At 34.6% G+C, this 21,319-nt stretch overlaps 1 pseudogene; it reads left to right on the forward strand.

Moving 5' to 3' along the window:
• Positions 1–16,763: 16,763 nt before the first annotated feature.
• Positions 16,764–17,392, forward strand: LOC115506042 (annotated as a pseudogene).
• Positions 17,393–21,319: the final 3,927 nt, after the last annotated feature.

Below are 21,319 nucleotides of genomic sequence, written 5' to 3' on the forward strand. Positions count from 1 at the left end.
AGTTAGATAATAGCCCTATAGAAAGAGAGATACATGAACATTAGCTATAGGTTAAGGTAAGAGAGATGAAGATTGGTAGTTTTCTACTCTAGAGGTACTAGTTTTAATATATCCTAGTCAGGATATGACCACTAACTGAATCAAATTTTTTTGTCTGTTTATTCTTAAAATTTGGAAAATGTTACATTTAAATATTATATTGGTGTTTTGAGTTCATTTTTAATGTTTATTTATTTTTGAGACAGAGAGAGGCAGAGCATGAACGGGGGAGGGTCAGAGAGAGAGGGAGACACAGAATCAGAAGCAGGCTCCAGGCTCTGGGCCATCATCAGCCCAGAGCCCGACGCGGGACTCGAACTCACGGACCGTGAGATCGTGACCTGAGCTGAAGTCGGACGCTTAACCGACTGAGCCACCCAGGCGCCCCTTGAGTTCATTTTTAATGCAAAGCTACCACTTTATATCTAATTGGTTAAATAAATTATATGCAAAAATAAATACATATTGTAGAAATGAAGGACCTAACAATTGTTTCTGGTCCAGGAAAATGTCTGTTATCACTCACAAATACAAAACAAAGCTGAGATGAACTGTAATACAGAGCACAATGGAGAATATAGCACTGGGCAGTCCTGAGACTTCTCAAAAGAATCGGGGAATAAGCCATTCACCATGAAGTCTAATAGTGAAGACTAATAGTGATTCAAGGCACCTAAGAATCACCTGGTATTTTGAACAGTCCATGACTACCAGTGAATGAACATCAAATATCAATAAAGAGTATTTAAATGCCAAAATGCTGTAGATGTTGGTACTTGAACAGTCAGGTTCAGAGAGATAGCAGGACAGGTGAATATATGGAATTAAACTCAGTCTTGATTAATATGCTTCTGAATTATGTGTGCTAAATTTTATTTAATGTGTTTCTAAGTTCATATTCATGGGTGAAATTGGTCTAGAGTTATTTTATTTACTATTTATTTATTTATTTATTTATTTGGGGCTAGTGGGGGACTATGTAGCAAATGGAGTGCACCTTTTATCACTGTTTGGTGTTAATATTTGGTCACCTTCATAAAAAATTTGGAAATTCTCTTCTTTTTTCTATGCTCCAGAGAATTTTAAATAGCTTTGAAATCAACTGTTTCTTAACGAATTACTCTAGAAACAGTCCAGTTTTTGCGCATAGCTGTTTGACAAATCTATTCCTCTGATGACTCAGATTATCTATCTGTTCTGTGATTGGTGGTGGTGTTACAAGATGTTTTACTTCAGTACCCCGGGTTCATTGTCTAGCTGCTTTGAAGACTCAAGAGGTGGACACAAATTGAGCAGCAGGCAAAGTCTATTAAAGTATAAGATCAGAAAGGAAGAATAGTATGAAAGTTCTCTTTATAGAGGGGGGACATTTGAAAGTGAATGCCTGTGACTATAGGCAAAGAACCTTGTTTTATAAAGTTTGGTCATCCCTCCCTTCCCTTCCCCCCTTGTTTTTTTTCTCAGGTCCTACCCTTATTAGCTGGATAGCTCTAGCTGAGTTGTCCATTCTTGATTGGCTCAATTCCATTGTATGAGGGGTGGTCTATGGCCATATCATTGCTTGTGGGTCATACATTTTATGGTCTACTACTTATTTTCAGTTAGGTCTTTTGTCCAATTCCTGAGGGAAACCTGAGGTGGAGTAGGTGGTGTCTATTACATTCTTAAGAAGAACCTTATGCTTGAAGGGGTTTGCTATGGTCAGACACTCCCAGGATTGTTCCAAAATGTCTGTTTTTCCGCACCTTGGGACTTCAAGTCCTAATCTTTCCCCTCTGCCTATTTTATCCTATTTTTTCCCTATCATAGAGGCAGTTTATATTTTCCTAGAAAAAAAATTACCTGTCACTCAGGCATAGAATGGAGAAAACCTCACATGACTTACTTAACATGCTTATGTGAGAAATAAGTCCATTGACCCAAAGGAGGGACACGGAGACTCGGAGAACAGTGAAGCGAGGCTTTAATCAATGTTCTTGCAATAACAGGTGTCTGATGGACAGGCACACTTGGGGCAGCCACAGCAAACAGTTGCTCTCCTTGCATGTAAGTCCTTCCCCTGGTTCATCATTGGCTGAGTACTACAGAGGTATAAGGCAAAAAGTAGTCTGATGGGAACAAATATACATTCCCTGAGGTGACTCAGACACTTTCAGTCCCTCTTCCCTGCTCTTTGGAGCATGCTCATTGCAAAGCCCACAAAAATAAGCCCACAAAATGGAGAAGAGAAGAAGAACCAGGAAGTGAAATGGCTAAGGGTTTGGGAATCCATTGTGTGTGTGTGGGGGGGTGGTGTGTACATATTTCCAACCGGTTGTAAACCTGTTGTTAATTAGCACAGCTTTTATTCAGTATTTCTGAAGATTAATCATCTCCCTTACTCCTCACATCTGTATCTGTGATTATTTCTGTTATCAGTGTGTATACACGTATTTGTGTGATACTGATTTTCACTTGTTTAGCTTAAAAAATAATTTATAAATATTATTGCCTAGTTGTTTTCCCCCAAAATAGATCTCGATTTATAAGGTCTACTAATTTATTTATCATTTATTTATTTCAGTTACACATATATTGTTTCTTTTCAGTTTTTCCTATGTTAATTTTGTAATTTCAAATTTATTGAGTTGGATAATTACCTCGCCTATTTTCACTCTTCTTTCAATTAATATGAATATCTTAGACTATGAATTTTCTTCCTAAAAAGCTTTGTAAGTTTAGAGAGGGAGATTTTAATTGTTTCCCATGTGCTATTTACACATACACATGCACTCATGATTGTTACACATACTATTTGTATCTATGATATATAGTAAATATGACATATTTTATAATATATCATATATAAATATATATATATATATATAATATCAAAATAAGCAAAAATATTCACAAACACTTCCCCAAAGAAGATACGTTATTAGGTAATGTAATATTGTGATTTATAATAAGAAATATATGTTTGTTTTTACTCCCAGTTTCTGGCACAGAGCTCCTGAAATCCTTGGTATTTCCTAAGTGAGGAGAGCAATAAAAGTGTCTTTTGTTATGTTAATTAGGTGACTTTTGGAAAGCCAGTAGGTAACCTGAGAATGGAGATTGGTTGCCTGGGGAACCAACCATGTGATTAGTGGGTTGGACTTTCAGACCCATCCCCCACACCCACCTCCCAGGAGAAGAGAGGGGTTGGAGATTGAGTTCAATCAATTTAATCAGCCTTGAGTATGTACTGAAGCTGCTATAAAAACCCAAAAGAATGAGGTGTGAGAGCTTCCAGGTTGGTTAATATGTAGGGATGTGGAGAGAGCGGGGCACCCAGAGAACATAGAAGCTCCTCACCCCGTAGCCGGAGTACAGGAGCACCTGGTTGCAGGGGTCCCTAACAGACCAGATTTAACCACTCAGCACTGATGAAATCCAAAGGCAGAGAAATGACTGGTTGTAAAACAAGAATGCAATTTATTTCAGTGAGGCCAACACTAGGAAGACAGCAGACTACCATCTTCAAAGACTGTCTCCAAAATGCTGAATATACTACCGAGTTTATATAAGGAAAATGTGGGGCACAGGTGGGTGGGGATGTACAGATAGTAAAGGTGAAATCAATCAATCACAGTGGTGGTCAGTCAAGGGCAGATCTTGCTGGCTCAGGGAAGTCCTTATTGCTTGAAGGGGTAGTTTTGGTTCCCATCAGGGGATGCTTTGTCCTCAGGGTCTTCCACCTGAGCCAAAAGACAAGCTGGAAAGTAGAACCCACCTAGAAAGTTTGAGGTAAGAATGGAGGCAGCCGAAGTTATCTTTCAACCTTTTTTCTGTAACTTGCCCTATGTGTCTCTTCCATCTGGCTGTTTGTAAGTTATATCCTTTCATAAACCAGTAATATAGTGAGTAAAATGTTTCTGTGAGTTCTCTGAGCGGCTCTAGCAAATTAACAGAACCTGAGGAAAGGATCGTGGGAATGTTCTATCTATACCTGCTTGGTCAGAAGCAAAGGTGACAACCTGGAGTTGCATTTTATCTCTGAAGTGGGGGCATGGGGCTGTCTTGAAGGACTGAACCATTAACCTATGGCATCTGATGCTATCTCCAGGTAGATAATGTCAGGATTAATTGCTTGGTGGTGTTGAACAAAAACACACATCAGAACTAGTAAGTACATGACAAGATGATAAGTAGAGAAATGTAAATTAAAACTCCAATGAGATACTATTTCATACTAACTAGATATACTTTAGGAAATAGAACTTATAATAACAAACATGGGTGACAATGTAGAGGGAGAAAACATTTTATACATTTCTGGGAGAATGTAAGATAGTACGGTCACTTTGGAACCAGTTTAGCAGTTTCTCAAAAAGTTAAACATAAATTACTATAGGACCCAACATTCCTAGGATATATGAAATCATAAGTCCACACAAAGACTTGCTTGTGAATATTCACAGCACCATTATTCATAGTAGTCAGAAAGTGAAAACAACCTAAATGTCCATCAATTGATAAATAAATAGATGCAATGTAGCATATCTATATAATAGAATACCACTCAGCAATAAAAAGGAAGCAACTACTAGTCATACTACATCATGGATTAACTTCAGAAAACATTGTAAGTATAAGAAACTAGACATAAGAGGTTATGTGTTGTATGGCCCATTTATATAAAACGTCTAACAAAGATGTTTTTAGAGAGATAAAAAGTAGATTCATGGATACCTGGGCATGGAGATAGAAATAGGATGGGAATGAGTTTGGATTATAAATGGATATTAGGAATCTTTTCTGGAGGTTATAAAAATGTTCAAAAACTAATTTATGGTGGTTCTTACTAAAAAGCATTGAATTGTATACTTGAAATGGGTTAATTTTATGGTATTTAATATACATATATATGTAGATATATGTATATACACACACACACAGTTTTTTGGTTTGCACATTATTACTTTTCAAATTTTCTTACATAATTTGTGTTTTCTTAAATTGAATCAAAGGGTATAGGCCTCATTAATTTGCCTTTTCAAAGCTGATTTAAATGTTTTATAATATTATGCATGACCAAATTTTGGCATTTTTAAAAATAATACTTTATTATCAGTGTACAAAAACTTAAAAATTATACTACATATTGACCATATTAGATTGTTTACATGTTTATATTTGTTTTATCAATTAATTTCATATAAGAGAAAAATGTTAAGTTTTTCTGTTACAAACGTGTTTCTGTCTTTTTTCCTTGGGTTTCTTGATGATTTAGCTCTATGACTATATTACTTAGTGAATAAATATTCTCTTTGATCTTCATTATAAATTCTATTGTTATTCTTTTCATTTAATTATTTTTTCCCTAAATTTAAGTTTTTCTGATTTAAAATTACTACCCTACCTTTTGGTTTTTGTTCATTTGCCTGTTCCTGGAATGACTATATCTTTTCTATACGTTGGCTTTTCTGGGTTATTTTATCATATGTGTATTTTATATGTAATATATTATTAGGTTTTGTTCTTGCTACTAATAGAGACTCTTTTATTTTAAATGGTTGAGTAAGCCCATTGACATTTATTTAAATGATATATATGCTTGGTTTATTATGTCATTTATTTTTTTCCCACTGCTTCCTTTTAATCTTTAACAACATAAGCATTATTTATTTCTTTTATGGAAGTTTGTGTTGTTTTCCTGATAATTTTGAATGTTAATACATTTACTAGCAGTTTTCTATATGGCTATTACTTCTGGCAGTATATTTAGTTATCTAAATCTTCAGACAGGCTCAGTAGATTTCTTCTCCTACTTATGCCCCAACGACTGCTTAATTTGTGTCAATCAGAAAAGACTAGGTTATGCTGCCTTATAAAAGAATACAACATGGCAGTGACTTGTCACAGAAAAGTTTATTTCTTGTTCAAAGTGCCCTACAATCTGGGCATTTCTCCAGCAGCTCTTCTGTGTAGCAGCTCAGAATCCCAGGCTGCTTCTGTGGCAATCACCTCTCAACACAAATGTTTCAGGGTCCACTCTGGAAAATGGGAGCATGTAAGAGCCTGCATTGGGAATTCAATATGTCAGCCTGGAAGTGACAGCAGTCCTTTCTGTTCACAGCCCTTTGACCATAAACTTAGTCTTAGGAAGGAGAGACCATTTCTTGTAAGTACCAAGAAGAAGTGAGCAAGATATTAGTAAATGCTTGGAATGCCTACTAGATGATTTCAACTATATTATTTTATTTATTTTCAACTATTTTATTTTATATCTTTACATGGTCATTCTCATATTGATACTTTTATCATTTTGTTACTTGATCATTAAATGATCAATGATTATAACCTGTGAGAAAACTAGATTATTTTATCTTCTGCTTTCTGTCCCCTCCAAGTCTTATCTTTGTGATTTATATGATTTCTACATATTCAGAGTTTATAAATTCCTCACTGTCTTTCAAAATGCAAGGTCTAAGTTTAAATCCCACAACTTCTTCACAGACATATTTAATACTTATAATACATGACTTGGTATTACTATTTTGCTCTTCCAATATAGAAGTACAATTACAACACAATGAAACTGATTAGATTCTAATCCTATTGGGATTAGTTTTTTGACTTTATTGTCACTCTCAGTCTTATTTCCATAATCATATTATAATCTCTTCATGGTGGGAAGAGAAGTGACTTATTTTTCTATAGCATTTAAGAAATAGGCACAAAAAGTTATTTTCCAGAATTTTTCTTTTTTTAAATTAACAACATGTTCCATTCTGCATTTCCTTTCAGAAGGAATTCCTGAATTTCTGTAGCATTATAGAGTAAATGTGTCAGAATAATAAGTGGAACTGTTACACAGATATGGTAAATGAAGGAGAATATGATTTCAAATTTAATTAAAATTTATCTTACTATCACTTTATAGAATTGAAATGAGAATTGGAATGCAAAATAATACATCTTAAATTAATTCTTACTAAATTTTACTTTCTTTTTACTTTGACTTTTCAAGCATACTATTCAAGTTGCAAACTTGTTGAAATAAATACATAGGATTAAATGGTAGGAACATGTTAGGTTGGATCAGAACAATAGTGCGTAAGTCACATGATAGGAAAATTTTCCTTACCAAGAGAATAGAAAGAAAAAAGTTATTCTAGGGATCCCATTAACTATTAACATTATATATCTTCATTATATAGGTATTGTGTCTGCATATATGCACATGTATATGTATAAGCACAAATATAAAGAAAGAGATTCTAAAAGTAAATGAGACATATCCATTCAAGTTAGTATTTTAAAAATATTAAGTGTTGCTTATGTACATTATTAGACTTTCAAATTTAATACACAGAGTTGTAATTTCCAATATTATACTATCAGGCAGCATAAATTTACTAAAAATATTTACATATCAAGTACCAAACATATAAACAGAATACAAAGGACATTAAAATTTATTCAACAATGTCCAATGAAACTTTGGAAGTTAAAAATAAAATTTATGCTATTGTAATAATGACCCTGGAAAGTTTAGAAATGCTTACAAATGCTAATAATACTAACAAATATTGCTTATATTATTACAACACAATCTACAAAGTTACCTATAAAAATATGATTTCAAAGCCTTATACTGCCATTTATTTCAGTGATGAATAACATTTTTTCATAAGTAAATGAGAGATCATCATAGGGCTTAAGTTATATATATATATATATATATATATATATATATATTTAATGTTTATTTATTTTTGAGAGAGAGAAACAGAGCATGAACAGGGATGGGACAGAGAGAGAGAAGGGAAACACAGAATCTGAAGCAGGCTCCAGGCTCTGAGCTGTCAGCACAGAGCCCAGTGCAGAGCTTGAACCCGTGAACCACATGATCATGACCTGAGTTGAAGTCGGACACTTAACCGACTGAGTGACCCAGGCACCCAAATAGGGCTTAAGTTTTAATAAAACTTTTATTGAAAACTTATATAAAGAGAACAGGATCTATTTTATCAGTGAACAAAGTGATTTTGACAAAATTTTAGAAGCTGAAAGGAGCATCACAGTCAATTCCATAGATGGGATTTAAAACATATTAGACACAGTCAAAGAAAATATTTGTGGACTAGAAAATAATGGACAGAAGCACAGAGGGGCAAAATGATGGAAAATAGGTGAAAAAATAAGCTAGAGTCCCAGTGAAAATGTCTAACATACATGTATCTGGAATCTTAGAATGAAAAAAGATACAGAAAAGACAGAAACTTTATGGAAATAAATAATGTCTAGAAACTTGCAACACTGTTTATGATGTCAACCTACATGGTTAAGAATCTCTATAATATTAAAATAGGATAAATAAATATAACTTTAACATATTCAAAATTCTTTTCTTACATTACACACAAAAATAAATTCAGAATGGATAAAGACCTAAATGTGAGACAGGAAGCCATCGAAATCCTTGAGGAGAACACAGGCAGAAACTACTTTGACCTCCATCATATCAATTCCTTAGTAGGCACACCTCTAATAAGGTGTGAAAAGGAAAAAAAAAGGCAAGGGAAACAAAAGCAAAAATGAACTATTGAGACTCCATCAAGATAACTTCTGCACAGTGAAAGGGTGAATCAACAAAACTAAAAGGCAGCCTACAGAATGGGAGAAGGTATTTGCAAATGACATATCTGATAAAGGGTTAGTATCCCAAATCTATCAAGAACTTCTCAAACTCAACACCCAAAAAACAAATAATCCAGTTAATTTCTGGGCAGAAGACATGAATAGATACTTTTCCAAAGAAGACATCTAGGTGGCCAACAGATAACGTGAAAAGACGCTTAACATCACTCATTGTCAGGGAAACACAAATCAAAACCACGATGAGATACTATTTCACACCTGTCAGAATAGCTAAAATTAACAACACAGGAGACAACAGATGGTGGCCAGGATGCAGAGAAAGGGAGCCCTCTTACACTGTTGGTAGGAATGCAAACTAGTTTAGCTACTCTGAAAAACAGTATGGTGGTTCCTGAAACAGTTAAAAATAGAACCACCTTACAATCCAGCAATTGCACTACTAAGTATTTGCCCAAAGAATACGAAAATACTGATTTGAAGGAATACATGCACCCTGATGTTTATAGCAGCATTATTAATGATAGCCAAATTATAGAAAGAGCACAAATGTCCCTCGATTAATTAATGGATAAAGAAGTTTTGGTATATACATATACAATGGTATATTACTCAGCCACCAAAAAGAATGAAATTTTGCCATCTGTAATGACATGGATGGAGCTAGAATGTGTTATGGTAAGCAAAATAAGTCAGTCAGAGAAAGAGAAAAACCATATGATTTCACTCATATGCGGAATTTAAGAAACAAAACAGATGGACATAGGGGGTGAAAAAAAAGAAAGGCAAACCATAAAGCTGACTCTTAACTATAGAGAACAAACTGAGGGGTGCTAGAGGGGAGATGGTTGGGAGATGGGTTAAGTAGGTAATTAGTATTAAGAAGGGCACTTGTGATGAGTACTGGGTGTTATATACAAGTGATGAATCACTAAATTCTACTCCTGAAACCAATATGACATTATATGTTAACTAACTAGAATTTAAATTAAAATTTGAAAAAAATTCTATAAATATATCAAATAGAAAATGTTAAAACAACTAAAAGAATTAAAAAAAGCATTAGCTTTAAAGAAGAAAAATAAAAATAAATGTTGATATGTTAACAAAATTGATAAAAGACCAACGACCTGTGGAATAACATCAGTAAAGTTTTCCCCCATTTTCCTCACTATGAATCAGCTTTCTATAATGTCTAAAATGTAAACTCATAAACTTGCACTGATTGGCCCTTCAATTAAGCACATATTGTTACTTAGTTAAATTTAGGACCATGATTCAGACATTGTCACAATAGCAATTTTTGAAACTATTTTTATTCTCTTTAATTTCAGATATCGTCTTTGGTTCATAGACTAAATATGACGTTTCTCATATTCTAAAGTATAAACCCACATAATTAAACTACCTTGTAAGTTGACATTTTAAATTATACACTGTATTGTATCTTCTCTGTACTATTGTTTTAACCCTTCTTCTCTTGGAAAGAGTTAAGTGTTCTTTCATTTAGGTATCCATCTAGTATAGTACAGGTTTTATGTTTTAATGTTGATTTCCTTATTCTGAAACTTTTTAATCACGCTTTTTCTAATAATCTGGAAGCTCTTTGAGGACACAAATATTTCTTCATCTGTTCATCATCTAACAAAATGCCCCATACAGAGTAAGTGTTCAATAAATATATTATTTATAAACAAATGAATAAAGAAGTGTTAATCCAAGGGCGCCTGGGTGGCTCAGTCGGTTGAGCATCTGACTTCTGCTCAGGTCATGATCTTGCATGTGGTTTGTGGGTTCAAGTCCTTAGTTGGGCTCTGCGCTGACAGCTCAGAGCCTGGAAACTGCTTCAGATTCTGTGTCTCCCTCTCTCTCTGCCCCTCCCACATTCACGTTGTTTCTCTCTCTCTCTCTCAAAACTAAATAAACATTTAAAAAATTTTTTAAAAAGAAATGTTAATACAGTCACTATTTATTTTACACTTTTTTAAGATTCAAATGCTTGTGACCAATTCCCAATCTGTATGCAGTGAGAGATTCAATCTTCTTCCCAATATATCTGACCAAGATTCCATGGGAGGGAATGCTTTTCATTATGGAGCAGATCAAAGTTCATCTAATAAAGTAATACATGGAGAATGTCATGTGAAATGAGTAAATAAAAGGACATGAATATTCTGAAGTAGAAATTCCATCATCTTTTCATAAACTGCTGCTGATATATTGGTGAGGACCAATACTATATATCAATTTAGAAAGAAAAGACATTAGTAGTAGGCCTGGTCTCACTTTTAAGCAATACCATTAAAAAGCAAGCTTCCCAATTTGATGATTTGCCAACCCTCATTATTCTGTTCATCCAGAATGTCCCCACCTCCTACATAATGCATCATGGAGAAAGTTACTTAAATGAGAATACAATGAAAAACAAAATTTATTAAAACTAAAATCTCAGCATCTAATACCAAGATCCCTTCCTAAAAGTTTGAGAACACAGGAAACTAAGGGAATTATCATAAGCACCACAGTAACTGCCATGTACATATATGGCAGTTTTATTTTTGGCCTTAGCCTTGTTGTGTCATTGACTCACAGAGGCTTTCTGCAGCAACCATTAGGGCTGATGTCAGGGGTAATGGCCTCTTGTAGCAATGGCTTTTTTAGCAGCAGCACCAGTCAAATGATCCCCAGTGTCTCCTGATTTTTCCAACAGTTCTTGGATGTCCGATCCACAAGAAGGCTCAGGGTCAGACACAAACAGCCATGTAAACAGAGCACTTATGGGAGCTTCTCAGAGGAAAGTTCAAGTGCAGGTTTATACAGCTGGACCGCTCTTTTGAGGAACTTAGAGTTCCATGAGAAAAATAAACTCTAAGGTACTATACTGTCACAATTCTACCCCTCTGCCACTTTCTTCTGTACTATGGGGGTAGGAAATATTTATCTGTTTTTCTCTTCTCTTCTTTCTCTTGTCTTCTCTTGTTTCTTTTCTTTTCTTTTCTTTTCTTTTCTTTTCTTTTCTTTTCTTTTCTTTTCTTTTCTGGGGGCAGGCTTACAGCAAGCATAGATGCTTCATGGCTTTAGTATCTGAGGTAGTATGATCTTTGTTTCATAACTGTGTGACCTAGGACCTCCCAAGCAAAAGAAGGTAATGATATTTCACCTGAAAAAAACTGTCATGAGGGGCACCTGGGTGGCTCAGTTGCTTAAGCATCTTACTTCAGCTCAGGTCATGATCTCGTGGTCTGTGATTTTGAGCCCCTCGTCAGGCTCTGTGCTGACAGCTCAGAGCCTGGAGCTTCCTTCAGATTCTGTGGGTGTGTGTGTGTGTGTGTGTGTGTGTGTGTGTGTGTCTCCCTGTGTCCCTCCCCCGTTTTTGCTCTCTCTCTCTCTCTCTCAAAAGTAAGTAAACATTTAAAACATTTTTTTAATTGTCATGAAAATAAAATAAAGCAACTCATTCAAGTGCTGAAAATATTTCCCACAAATAGCAAGCCCTCCATAAATATCACCTATCATTTAAAAAAAACCCAAAAGATCAATAAAAATTCAGAAGTAAATGAAAGAAGTTTTTTATCAACATATTTTTTTCTATTAGAGAAAATATACAAAAAAACCCAAAAAACAAACCTCCCAACACCCGAGTCTTAAACATTTAAAAAATACAGAATATGATGAGTATATCACGATTACTTGAAAATATGTGGTATTCTAAAATTAAGAAATGTATGAATAAATTAAAACAATGTTTGTCAAAAGATGATCTTAGATGGCAAAATATGGCACCTGACACACAAAGATTAAGGGTTAAACAGATAGTTGAATATTTTTAAGAGCTAAATAAATAAAATTAACCCTCTTTTATAAGGGCCTACAATTCAAAGGGAAACAAGTATAGTTTTTAAAATGTGAGTACTAATTTGTGAATTTGAGTAATTCTCTTTTTAGGTGTTTTGTTTTGTTTTGTTTTGTTTTGTTTTGTTTTGTTTTGTTTTGTTTTAATGCAGCCCCAAAGGAATAAGAAGAGACTTTAGGGGAGGGCCCCATCACAAAGCTCTGAAGGCCTCACTTCTTCATCTTGACACAAACATGGCACTGACAGACCAAGACAAACAGTGACCCCTCTCAAGGAGGGCACTAAGCAGCCCCTGTGGCCAGTGGTTGCCTGGTTTAGGGCCCCAACTCATAGACATGGCTGGCGGTCACAGCTCAGCTCTTGCCCCCAACCAGTGCTAAGTAGCCATCTTCAGGCAGACCTCAGGAGGCTGGCAGAGGGTCCCCACCACTCCTACTCATCCCAAAAGGATTGTGAATGTGAGACACTTCCTCCTTGTAATTTCTCAAACCAGTGTCCCCTAGTCAGCCTTTGGACTATGATTGTTGTGGATTTGCTTGAAGCGTTTATAAGATTACCCATTCTTGGGGCACCTAGGTAGCTTAGTCAGTTAAGTGCCTGACTTGGGCTCAGGTCATGATTTTGTGGTCCATGGGTTCGAGCCCCAAGTCAGGCTCTGTGCTAACAGCTCAGAGCCTGGAGCCTGCTTTGGATTCTGTGTCTCCTCTCTCTCTGCCCCTCCCCCACTCACATTCTGTCTCTGTCTCTCAAAAATAAATAAATGCTAAATAAATAAAGGAAGCCTTTCTTCCATCTCTCCTATATTTCTTAAAAAAAAAATAAAAAAAAGATTGCCCATTCTTTCACGCATACGCAGAAAAGAAACATCTCCTAATCTCCAGCTCACCCCTTTAAGAGTAGTTCAAAACTAATCAGCTGGTCTGAGAATGATTGATAATGGACTAGTTGGGACAGGATAGCCACTCCATTCTCATTTATGAAGAGACTATCATGTCTAAGTTTGCAAAAATAGGACATGATAGAGCCTAGATGTGAAGGAGACCATTCAGGTAGATAGTCTTTGCTATTAGGTTTTATACTGGTTTGCTTCTCTCAGGAGGTGAGGCCTAACCATGCTGTCATAAAATATTAAAGGGATGGTAGAAACAAAATGATTTATAAACAAAAAGCTATAGAGGTTTCCATTCTAAGGGAGAAGAGTATCTATAAATAAAAATTTATAGAAGTCTAATTATAAAATAGTGTTTTTTAGATCTTCCTTTTAGGGATGAATTATTTCAGTTTCAACATAGGAATTCTCTTCTACTCCATTGATAATCTTCTTCTATTTCTTATATTTACTTAAAATATATGATCACTTATGCAATATTATCAAATAAGTTTCTGATCAATATTTGTGATTATAGGCTACTTATCTCTTCACCTTCATAAAGTATGTTATCTATATCATGTCATATAAATTTGGGATCCTGATTTAGTTCATAATTAGTGGACAACTGTCAACTGAATGTGTTCAACCTGACAAATATGGTCAGCCAGCATTGAGACTGGCTCAATATGTCACATCATCCGGGTTCATATTCTGAGGAAAAATGGTGAATTTACCTATATTGAACAGTTATCATATGTCTGGATCTCTGCTTTTACATAATTTATCTCCCATTTCTGAAATATTTTGCAGAAATGTTGACAACACAATCTTAAAATGAGAATTACGTTTCCCCATTCTTCAGTATTCTCAGTGCAAAATTTTGGGTTTTTGTTATTGTTCCAGAGTGACTTTGGAGACTATGTGTTTCATCCCATAAGATGAAATGAACCTGTATCTACAAGTCTCTGTCTCTGGAGGAAAGCCCTAGGCCAGGAACACATGCATCTGACTCTCCATGAGAGAAAAATACTTATGTGATAATAAGCTACTGAAGTTTTAGGGTTTGTTTATTGCCCCATTTCACAATATCAAATATTTTTATTGAGATATACTTGATATATAACACATTAGTTTTAGATGTATAACACAATGATTTGATAGTTGTACATATTGTGAAATTATCACCACAATGTCTTGTTAAAATTCATCATTACATAGCCTTAATGCTTTTTTCTTATGATGACAACTTTTAAGATCTATTTCTCTTAGCAACGTTCAAATATACAGCACAGTATTATTAACTATAGTCACCATGCTGTACATGACATCCACAGGCCTTACTGATTTTATAACTGGAAAGTTGTACTTTTTGACTCCCTTCTCTCATTTTGCCTGCCTCCCACACTCTGCCTCTGGCAACCACCAATCTGTTCTCTATATCTATGATTTTCTTTCTAATTTGTTTTGTTTTGTTTTGTTTTCTTAGGTTACACATATATGCGAGATTGTATGGTATTTGTCTTTCTTTGTCTTAGTTATTTCACTTGGCATAATGCCCTCACATTTCATCTATATTGTCCCAAATGACAAGATTTCTTTCTTTATTATGGGTGAATATATATTATACACCTCACGTTTTCTTTATCCATTCATCCATCAGTGAACATTTAGGTTGCTTCCAAATCTTGGCTATTGTAAATAATGTTGAAATGAACCTGGGTGCATATATCTTTTTGAGTTAGTGTTTTCATTTCCTTTGGATAAAAAACCAGAAGCAGATTTGCTGGATCATATAATATTTCTATTTTTAAATTTCTTGAGGAACCTCCATTCTGTTTTTCATAGTGACTGCACCAATTTACATTCTTATCAACAGCACACAAGGATTCCCTTTTCTCTACATTCTCACTAACACTTGTTGTTTCTTGTCTTTGGGTTATTAGCCATCCTAACAAGTGTGACATAGTATTTCATTGTGCTTTTGATTTACATTTCCCTGATGATTAGTGAAGTTGAGTACCTTCTCCTGTATCTGTTAGCTGTCTGTATGTCTTCTTTGGGAAAATGTCTATTCAGATTCTCTGCCCATTTTTTAAACAGAGTGTTTAGGGTTTTTTTTCTTTTTTTGCTATTGAGTTGAGTGGGTTCTTTATATATTTTGAATATTAATCTCTTATCAGAGAGATGATTTGTAAAAATTTTCTTCCATTCATTAGGTTGCCTTTTATTTTGTTGATTTCCTTTGCCATGCAGAATCCTTTCAGTTTGGTACACTTCCACTTGTTTATTTTTGCTTGTGTAGTCTTCTTTTGGTATCGAATCTAAAAAATCATTGCTAAGACTGATTTCAAGGAGCTTACCATCTATGTTTCCTTGTAGAAGTTTTATGGTTTTAGGTCTTTGTTCAAGTCTTTAATCCATTTACAGGTAATTTTGTCCATAATATAAGATAGTAATCCCATTTCATTGTTTTGCATATGGCTGTTGAGTTTTCCCAGCACCATTTGTTGAACAGACTTTCCTTTCACCATTGTGTGTTCTTGGCTCCTTTGCTATAAATTAATTGACCATACATGAGTGGGTTTATCTCTTGGCTTTCTATTCTTTTCCATTGATCTCTGTGTCTGTTTTTATTCCAACACCATACTGTTTTGATCACTTAGTGTAGTTTGAAATCAAGAGGTGTGATGCCTTCAGTTTCTCAAGATTGCTATGGCTTTTGGGGTCTTTTGTGGTCCATACAATTTTTAGGATTATCATTCTATTTCTATGAAAGAAATGCCCTTAGAATTCTGAGACAGGTTGTAATGAACCTGTAGATCGCTTTGAGTAGTACAGATGTACAGTAGTACATTTTAATAATATTAATTCCTCTAATCCACTAGCATAGAACATCTTTCCATTGATTTGTGTCTTCTTCATTGTCTTCCATCAGTGTCTCAGAGTTTTCAGTGTATAGGTCTTTTGCCTCCTTTGGTTAAGCTTATTCCTAGGTCTTTTATACTTTACAATATAATTGTAAACAGAATTGTTTTTTTAATTCCTTTTTCTGATAATCCATTATTAGTATATAGAAGCATAACATGTTTTTATATTGATTTTGCATTCTTCAACTTTACTGAGTTTGTCTATTAGTTCTAACAGTTTTATTAGTTATATGGTGGAATCTTTAGGGTTTCATATATGTAATATCATGTCATCCTCAAATAGTGACAGTTTTACTTTTTCTTTTCTGAGTTGTATAAAATATTTATTTTTCTTGCCTAAACTGCTTGACTTGCAACTAAGATCTGGCGTTGGTGTCTCCACCATGTTGGACCCAAGGTCTGAACATCTGCTGCAGAGCCAATGCCATCCCAGGCCCTACAAAGAATGTGTTCCTCATGGCCCCCTCCATGGGGGGAATCTGAGGAAGTGAGTGAGCTTGTGGGAAATACAGGCTTCTCGTCAGACCAGATCCAGCTGCTTAAGTGAAGGTTTAAGCAGCTAAGTGGAGACTAGCCCACAATTCGTAAGCAGGACTTCAACAAAGTCCCTGCCCTGGAGCTCAATCAGATGTGACCCAAAATCTACCATGTCTCCTTTGACAGCAGGAACCTTGCAAACCATCTGCCTGGCCCAAAAGACCAGCATTGAGCACTTCCTGACCCATCGTGTCCTACTTCTGACCCATCCACACCACCATGGAGCAGGGAAGAAAAGGTGAGGTTTCTGTTCCACATGTAGGACTCAGTCAGCAAAGTTCACATCACCCAGGAAGAATATGAAAACGTGGGCAAAGAAGTCTTGAGCAATTGTCACAAGGAAAAGGACTCTGCTCACTCCATTACAGACGGGGAATGATGGAGGTGGCTCGCACCTGCATGAGGCAGATGGAGGTGGATCAAGAGTATGAGGGAGTCACTTTCAATGACTTCCTGAAGATCTGGCAGATGATAGACATCATGGACAAGATGCACATCAGCTTCATTAAGATGGACACCATTGCTCTTTGTCAATAACCCACCACCTCCCCAACAGAGAAACTGCACTTTGCACCAGGGCAGCCTCCCTGGATGGCATGGAGCAGCTGACGCCTCATAGGCATCGTTTTGCTACAGCTCTGAGAGTTTTCTTGTTGATATGTTCTTGTTCTATTACATATTGGGTTTGCGTGTTGGAGATGGCCGGGAAGGGTTAGAGGGAGAAAGATCATTTTTCTTTTAGTTTAGAGGTTGCTGGCCCGTGATAAACCAAATTCACACCTAATAGGTTGGTCTGCATATTTTCCAGAGATTTTGGACTTTGAACAGGATACCGTGACTGGATAAGATATTGAGGTTGACTCCCTGTGGGAGAGGCAAGCATTTTTAGTGCATGAGAAAAAAGTTGCAAATAGATATCTAAGAGAAGAAAAGTATACACCGTAGCAGAGCCTATTATTTGCCCCTAATATGTATGCTTTTTCTTCTATATTAATAGAAAAAAATTTTAATTGAGCACATGGCTTCCCATAGGGAGACTATATTTCTCAAGATTACCTGCAGCTAAGTGTGGTTATGTGTCTAACTTCTGTTCTATAGCCTGTGAGCAGAAGTTGTACAATTTCTAGTCAGTGCTCTTAACACAAATAACCATGTCTTTCTATTTTTTTTTTCTGTTGAGGGAATGGGGATAAAATGACAAAAACTAGAATAATCATCTCAAACCAAAAGATGGAAGTTAGATATTGAGGGTGATTAGCAAAAAGGTAGATTAAGTCTGGGACCCCCATGACTTCATGGAGAAAACCCTTAACAATAGAGGAACTCTACATGAATAAACAAAGTAAAGTAATAAAATGAAATAAAATAAAATAGTAGGAAACTTTTATAACTCTTGTGAACTATGTTTAAACTCTTGTGAACTATGGCTATCTGTTTCAATATCAAAACCAACATCCTAACTAATGCCATCAGATCTGGGAGATTAAGTTGGTTTATTATTTGGCAGATAATTTATTTAAAAAATAGTATCTATGCAAAGAAAAAAGTCTTCAAATGTATGGGAAGAAAAAAAATGTCCACAAAGGAATACAATCAGTCTAACTTCAAAACCAGATCATTATGGGAATATATTCCCAACTTTTTCTTGTCCAAAGGATGCTTCAAAAATTTTAAAACCAGAAAATTTTTAGTGTGTGTATGTGAAAGAATAAAAATCATTCTCATTTGGGAAAGGACTAGAAAACGTATTACCCATACTACTCCACAAATAGTTGTTTTTAGTATACTTATCGTATGTGAATATGAATTGCATCACCTCAAAATTTATATGTTGAAGTCCTAACCCCCAGGACCTGAGAATGTGGCCTTATTTGGAAATGAGATCATCACAGATGTAGTTAGTTAATACAAGGTCACACTAGAGGAGTGCAGATCCCTAATCTTATATGACTGTTGTCCTTATGAAAAAGGGAACTTTGGACACAAAATTGAAGCAACACAGCAGAAACCAAAGAATGCCAGAGTGCCAGCAGATAACCAGAAGTTGGGAGAACTTCAGAACACATCTTTTCCAGATCTCAGAAGGAACCAACCTTGCCAGCACTTTGATTGCAAATTCCTAGCCTCCAGATGTATAAGACAATATATTTCTGTTGTTTAAGACACCCAGTCTGTGGTACTTTGTTACAACAGTCCTAGCAAACTAATACACTTACTCAATTGGCGTAGTAAAAAAAATTAAGAACTAATGAATGGAAAATCCATCCAATAAAAGGACTATTTACAGATATTGAAACTAGTCAAATTTAGCACTAATCTCTAAAATGACTATTGGAAATATGGTTACCAAACAATGCAAATGTCAAAATGCTATCTCGAAAGAGAAGTAATAATGTAAGACAAAATATTCATGCCTGCATGTGACTGACAACTCAAATACCTTTACTAAGTCCAATTTCCTTTGAAATGTTTGCCCTTAACTCTGAAATCTTCCTGCATAAGTACCTAAACATAGAAATGTAAATATTTCTTTCATGAAACATGAGTGTATCAGTACACAAAACTGAAACAGCATTCACTCAGTAATAAAGCTCATGGTCACTGGAAATGCACTTTCATTTTTAAAAAACTGAGAAATTAATAAGTTGGACATGTGACCTTTATGATCTTTGGTTCTACTTCAGAACTTTAAATGTAAAGCCTTAAAATTTAAATGTTGTGCTTTGAAATTATTTTTAAAGGGTAATGTATAACTGAATGTACAAGCATTTTATTCAAACTTGATTTATACAGCAGATTTAACATTTATTCAACAAAGCTTTGCATCTAATAATGAGTACACTTGATGCTTTTAAAAGCTTCCTAAATACCATCAAATTTTTTAAAAGGTGTTGGAATTCAACCCCAGTATTTAGCTTATTCCATACTATGTGTTTCTCTACTAAAAATAGGCTTTATTTGAACTGACAAAAACAAAAACATTTTGTGAACTTTATACAAATATTTTATTTCATGTATGTATTTATTATAAAAACACAGTAGTTAAATTATTTCCCCTCACCTATTTATTTCTTTTTCATGAAGCAATTTATTTTTTTGTTCAGTTTGTGCTTCAACTCTGGGTTTTGTTTCTTTGATATTCTTTCAAATGTAAGTAGATTCTCCTGGTGGTCCCAAGTGACAGAGTAACTTATTTCTGCAGTAGCAGTATTTTGTTATTCCAGTAAACTCATGCAGTAACCTGAAACTGTTCAACTGAGTCTGCTCTAAATAGAAGTTCTGCATAACTTTCAACTTTTTATAAGCCTAAAAGGTTTAGAATTTTTTTTTTCCTTTTGTAGTCCCTCAGGAATTCTAAAAACAAAAACTTACAATCACTTTAAATAAAAACCTGGCAGGGTTTTCAAAATGTTGGTAAAGCAAAATTTTACAGTATAGTCCTTGCAAGTTTTGCTCAAGACCAGATGACAGCATAAGAAATTAAAAAAAAAAAAAAAGAAACGAAATAAAGAAAGATTTTTGACTAATGAATCATTAGTGTCATTTCCAAAAGGATTGTATAACTTCAGTTAATAAAAGATTTACTTGTACTCATATGAATGTTCACTGTCTAAAGATTTGTTACTATACAAAGTAACATTTATTTGGGAACTTGGTGAAATAAACTGGCCACACCTTTGTTCCTATGGTGATCATTCTTATTTAATGAAAATAACAAGCAATGTTTTAAGAATCATTAAATTTTAAGTGTAAAGGCAGTGAAGTTACTGTGTACATGGAGGGAAGATTTCGTTTTTAGATGAAGTCTTCATTTTATAAAAGTGACTTTTTTTCTTTTCTAAAAGAAATATTTTTTTTTCATATTAGCGAACAATAAGAGAAGTTGAATTTTCTAGAAGACTATCACTCCCATTATGAATTTCATTCTGTAGTTATGAACTGTTCTGTAGTTCCAAGAAGTACTTGGTTGAATTGCAAGGTTATTATCCTAATTTATAACTTTTTTTAGTTGACCGGGTCAATGATCATGGTTACTATCCCCTTTTTACTGAAAGAAAATTGAGGGACAGGATATTCCTATTCTGGCTGTTAATGAGAATTAAATGATAATTTTCATATTTATATCACTTCATCCTCCTGTTTGTACTATTTTGTTTTATTTTAGTTATAATTAATTTTTAATAACTTTAATTCAATTTATTCACTAAAGGCTAAATTTATGTTTCCCAGTATGAAATATCATTCAGATACTTCCAAAGACTTTAGAATCATTAATTATTTGATTTGAGGTAAAAAAAAAATTGTTTAGTTTAAAACTTATATTTCAATTCTTCTGTGCCTGTAAAAATTGTCAAATCAAATTCTCAAAATATGAATGATCCCAAAAGTTTTATTTTAAATACACAGAAAAATATGTGTATTATACAGAAATAGAAACTGGTAATGAGTAAGAGAAAAAGAAAT

The sequence above is a fragment of the Lynx canadensis genome, chromosome F2, assembly GCF_007474595.2.
Source record: "Lynx canadensis isolate LIC74 chromosome F2, mLynCan4.pri.v2, whole genome shotgun sequence".
Taxonomy (NCBI): Eukaryota; Metazoa; Chordata; class Mammalia; order Carnivora; family Felidae; genus Lynx; species Lynx canadensis.